Below are 6,000 nucleotides of genomic sequence, written 5' to 3' on the forward strand. Positions count from 1 at the left end.
AAAAATGTTGGAATGTTATCTCTGCACGTGCCAATAGATTCCCGCAGAAAAGTGGGGAGGCATTTGCAGAGAACGTGTGCTCCTGATATATCCCTGTTTGTCGTGGTAACAGTATTGCCAGTTACACTCTTTCTTGGGTTTTGGGTTTTTTTACTCAACCTTTTGTGTATTTAAAAGTTAAATCTAGCTATCTAAAATATTTGCAAGTGAGAAACTGGAGATCCCACAGCTAAACTAACAAGTTTACTTTGTTGAGGTAAAGTACTAGGCAATAGCTTTTACTAGCCTTTAAAAGCCCAGCACTGGAGAACGTTTAATATCTGAAATACTAAGTGCTATAAAGGGCAGGCTTCCAACTTTTAATTATTTTTTGGTTTTTTTAAACTGTCTCTTGGTTGTCCATTAACTTCTGAAATAAACTTGTGTACAATCACTGTCTGTGTGTAAGATAAAAAGTGATTTCAGCACTATAACCGTGGGAAACGTCACGGTGGTGGGTTAACGACAACATAGCACTTTCTGAAACTGAGAGCCTCGATAAAAACACTCCTGTATTCCTGAAAGTATGGAAGTAAGGTACTCTAAAGACAATTCAAACATTTTTTATACTAAAGTAGGTACTAATCTTTGAAGGCCTTAGAAACCCAGAGATTTTTGCTCCCCACCGTGCCCAGAGACACTTAAAAGTAGCATCAGAAGGATCAGCTGCTGTTTCACGTTGGACCTGCTGGAGATACTCGGTGCAGGCAGGATCAGTGGCTCCATTTTGCAAGCTCAGATTTTGGGAAGCCACAGGCGTAAACTGGAAGTGAGAAGCAGTTGTTCTGTGTGCAGTACATGCAGTGCTCAGGAACATTTTCTCCTCTAGAGAGTCTGCTGTCCTACAGCACCTTTATCCTCAGCTCAAAAATTCTTCCAACTAGAGGCAATTCCCGGCCACGGCGTGTAGCCGAGACAATGCTGGTCGCACTCATTTTTCAGCATACTCTGTTCAGATTTCTCTGTAGAAATGCACCATCACCTACTTCCCCTCAGTTCTCAGGCTCCCTGAACGGAGCAGTGATGCTTCAAGAAGTCTTTCTGATTAGATTTAAATAATCTGCAGTGCAGCAGTAGCATCAGAGTAGATTGACTAATTTGATTATTTGATTTTTTTTTTTTACTTCAGGTGCTTCAGAACTGGAAAGAAATACAATGCTTCAGGTGTCCTAGACAGGTGCATGGGTTACAGAATTTTAAATATCTGTCAGAATAAGAGCATATCTTGAGGTAATTCAGAGTAAAGGAGCTCTTCTAATATTTTCCCTCAGTGAGGTAAAATGGCTTTTGGGTTCTATTTCATTTAGCAGTAATTGGCTAATTTAGCTTCAGCACAACTGCTGCACAAATCGGTGCAGAACTGCCGAATGTTGCCACTCTGTTGTCCCACGTGCTAATGATGCTCTATGAAAAGCCACCTGTGGGTTACTTCTGTTTACGATCTCATTTGCAACTACATCCCGACTGCTGCAGAGCTCTTTCTTGCCAAATATCCTATTGCACTGCTTGACTAGCCTGACCCACATCAGCACACAGATCACCGCGTGTGCACGCCGTGTCAGCGGGGGCTGCAGCAGGCCATGGCGAAGCTCTGCGTCAGGCTCATCTATCAACCCAGAACGCTGTCAGGTCTAAAGATAATCAGTAATTTAAAAAAAATAACATTTTGTCTTTTCGATAAGAAGGATGTTGAGTATAGATTAAAGACAAATGGAGAAGTGCATGTGGAAATTACTACTTTCAAATTAAGCTTTAAAAAGTACGGTATGTCAGGTCATGGCGTTCAGATAATGCCCATCTGTGAGCACTGCAAGAACTAGCACTGGAAAAGAGTAGTAAGTGATCAAAGTATAACAGGAATGTTCAGAAAAGATAAGGCCACAGAAGAAAAGCTAAATTAGTTTTTCACATCCGTGTTCAATATGGACAATCTTATGAAATGAATCACTGGAAACTTTTCACTGGAGGTGAACTGGGAGGTCTGTCTCAAATCAAAACTAAAAGGGACGCCCAAAATGGTTGCAGGCATCAGGGAGACTGCTCACATTGCATTAGGCATCCAGCACAAAGGCATACCACCCAGTAAAGCAGACCAAAAGACCACCAAATATAAGACTGAGGTGGGTAAAGAGAAGGTATGAAAGAACAACAAACACAGGACAGCAGTCTTTGAAAAGTTGAAGTCATTTCTAAACCAGTAAAGCAGAAGAAACCTGCACCTTGATATGCCAGACACAGCAACGTGTGGCAGGGAAAAAAAGAGCATCAGCGCGTTTGAGAAAACAGACAGATTAATAACAACTTTCAAACACATCTGTCATGGTTTAACCCCAGCCGGCTGCTAAGCCCCACACAGCAGCTCGCTGCCCAATGGGGGAGAGAATTGGAAGGGTAAAAGTAAGAAAACCCGTGGGTTCAGATAGGAACAGTTTAATAATTGAAATAACATAAAATAAAATCATAATAAAAAAATCGTAAAGGAAAATAACAAAACCAAATAGAACCCAAGAAAAACAGGTGATTCAAATGAAAAACAATTGCTCACCGCCTGCAGACCACTGCCCAGCCTGCTCCCAAGCAGCAGCCCCCGGCCAGCTTTCCCTCTAGTTTATATCCTGAGCATGATGCCATATGGTCTGGAATATCCCTTTGGCCAGCTGGGGTCAGTTGTCCCCGCTGTGTCCCAGCTCCTCGAGCATCCCCCCAGCCTCCTGGCTGGCAGGGCAGCATAAGAAGCTGAGGAGTCCTTGACTTAGTGTAAACGCTGCTCAGCAAGAACTAACACATCAGCGTGTTACCAACATTATTCTCATCCTTCTTTCAAAACACGGCACTGCACTCACCACTAGGAAAAAAATTAACTCTTATCTCAGCCGAAACCAGGACATCAGAACCAGGAGCCCTGCCAAGCTGTCCTAGGGACAACAGATGCTTAAGATGTAGTAGCAATGCCTAGACAAGATTTCAGGAAAACACCTTTTTTTTTTTTTTTTTTAAAAAAAAAAAACAACCCCAAAATAACCTCGTAGAGGAGCTTCAGGAAGTTTTCATTATAGAGCTTCTTAATGGGAGAGGCATGGTGGATCATCTGCCTCAAATCCAAGTGCAAAAGGTTTTGAAACAAATGACAGGACAGATGGTATTCATCCAAGGAGTTCTAAGGAAACTCGAGGATGAAATGGCTGAACTGTGAACCATACTTTATATTTTTTCACTCAAAACTGCCTTAGTGCTAGAGGAATGGAAGGTCACAAGTATGACACCAGTTTTTAGAAAGCATTTAGTGGAGATCCAGGGAACTTTGGACCAGTAATGCCCATATTGCAAGTTGGTAGGAGCCATAGTACAACTGAGAGTTGTTGGACAAGTGGCTAAATAGGACTTGCAGTTTCACAAGAGGAAATCCTGCTTTAGAGACCTGTAAATATTCTTCCAAGAAATGAGTGAACATGAGGGCAAAGGAGATCAGGTAGTTCTGGTTTACTTGAGTTCGGGCTGGTCTACTCATAAAAGAACCAAGTTGTCACTGAAGGCCTTGCATGAATAAATAGCTGGTTAACAATACAGGAACAAAACAGGAATTAGTCATCAGTTTCACCAGTGGAGGAAAATCACCATGAAAACCCATAGGTTATTGCTGGAGATGGGGTTAACGACTAGTGATTGTTTAATATATACGTATAGGACTTGGAAAAAAGTGGTGAATGGTGCCTCAAGGAAGATGAGAGCTAACAGCAAAGGACTGCCGGGCCAGCCTGTAGTGACAGGATAATAAACCAAGGTGAAATATGGTGTGAATACAAAGCGTATCATGTTAGTATGTGCTCCCCTAACGCATGTGAAGGAGCAAAAGCAGGCCTAATGTTTATGTCATGGGTCGTGTGGGTGGATAATAAACTACATTACATTAGTCTGGAGGAGATGCTGGAGCTGTAATAGATAATTCCGTGAAGATGTAATAGATGTTTGCTAGAAAAGCAAACAGCATGTTAGGCATTATTAGGTAAAGAGTTAAGAACAAAACAAACGCATAGGATTTCCTTACTGTCTTCCTAAAGGAAAAATAAAGTTTCCTTTTTCTTAGATCAGCTTAGAACAAAGCCTGTTTACAAAGTTGTTACTACTTTTCCAAAGCAAAACCTATGGTCTGAAGAAATGTAAACATGCCTCTTTTGGTTGTTGCTTTTGGGTTTGGTTTGGTTTTTTGGGTGTGTTTTCAAAAGGAAAAACTTGATTAGAACAGCTACAGACCTGGGAACTGACTGCAGTATATACAGGCTTTAGAACTCACATAACGCAAAGAAATTGCACATGGGTGTGGAGAGAAAATCAGAAAAAATGGAATAGGAGGTTTACCTTTGATTAGCTAACAACCTATCGAACTGTTTCGTAACAGTGTATCGCAGGCGTCTTGTATATAACACTGGTACATAACCTAGTAGGTGTTGCTCAGTGATGGATTATTTGCTGTGGTGGTGGCTGTTGCTGATCCTGCTTCACTTGCCTTACCATCCGTAGCATGTATTTTCCTGTTTGTTTTCTCATTTTGGCTTGTATTTCTTTCCACATCTTGAAATATGTAAGTGTTTTGCCAGCAGCCCCTGCCATTTCCAAAATTGCTGGGCCTCTCGTATGTGCTGCATCACAGCCCTGCCTGCTTTTCTGTGATTCCATTTGAATCCGGTGTCAAGAATCCTGTAACAGAGCCCAGATGTCTAGCTCCCTGCTGCATTCTGCAATGCTCGTAGCCCTTGAGGGACACATTAACTCTGCTAACTGGGGGATGTGCACAAGTGCATGAGATTCAGACCTACCCACTAAAAAAGTTGACTGCCTACGCTAATTTCTCTTCATCAGTGCAATTAAGTAATTGTCACAGCCCAGCACCAGTTAGTGAGTGAACCTGTACGTTGCTCCAACTATCCCGATATCCTGAGATCAACTACCCCCCCCACCCAGCCTCAGTGCTGGAGAGGCTCTTGATGTTCCAGGACTGAATATGGAGTTGACCACCAGAAAAATCTTTACAGCCAGCAAATCTGGTGCTCCACCTGCAAGTTGTACGGCTATGTATGGCCATGTTTCCTGGCCCAAACACCTGATGGTAACATTTGTACCCATAAATCAGTTCCCCAGCAGAGCTGAAGGGATGTTTGTGTGGACAAGATCATATCCTTCTAAAAGGCCCTTTGAAAAATGTGCTGATGCCACCCTGAAGCCAGCTGCTGGCTGGCTGGACCCAGCACTGACCTAGCACTAGTTACCCCTTTGGGAATGAAGATATTTAACAAGCTTTCATAATTCTTCTACCTCTCACTGATTTGCCTCCTCAGAGGAGTGAGCTGCAGAGCCAGTGTTCCCCTTCAGAAATCTTGAAACCTTTTGCATAATCAGATGTAACGGATGACCAAAGTCTGCCTAGATTCAAACAGCAGTTGGACAAATTCTGTACTATTAAATAGGAAATGCCATTTCTAGCTCAGAAAGTGCTTGAGCTGTATATTGCCAGAGTAGAGGCAACGTTGGACAAGTACCCTTGCCCCATCTCCACTCCGCCCTGTGCTCCTCGACCACACTGATCCTGCTGACCATGGAGGGGAGACAGGCTGCTGTGGTAGCTGGACTTTGTGTCTGATCTTGCATGTACTTTTCTAAGTTCTCATGTTAAGCTCAGTTCCTAAGTCAAAGCACGCTTGAACTTTGTCCATCAGAGACAAAGGGTCCTGGTATTTCTGGAGTGTGGACTCCATTCCTTTCATAATCATCACGTGGAAAAAAATGGGATACTGTAACAGGCAAATTAAAAAAAAAAAAAAAGCAGGAGTGTTTCCTATCTCTAACTGGGAACAGTCCAGTTCAACAGTACTTTATCCCCAGTAGCTGTAGTATCAGTAGTAACCAGACCCCGCTCTGCTATAGGGCTGCAGAATTGTTTTCTGCGGTAACGCCCCACACCATCTT

Source organism: Falco peregrinus, chromosome 2, assembly GCF_023634155.1.
Source record: "Falco peregrinus isolate bFalPer1 chromosome 2, bFalPer1.pri, whole genome shotgun sequence".
In the NCBI taxonomy this organism is placed as follows: domain Eukaryota; kingdom Metazoa; phylum Chordata; class Aves; order Falconiformes; family Falconidae; genus Falco; species Falco peregrinus.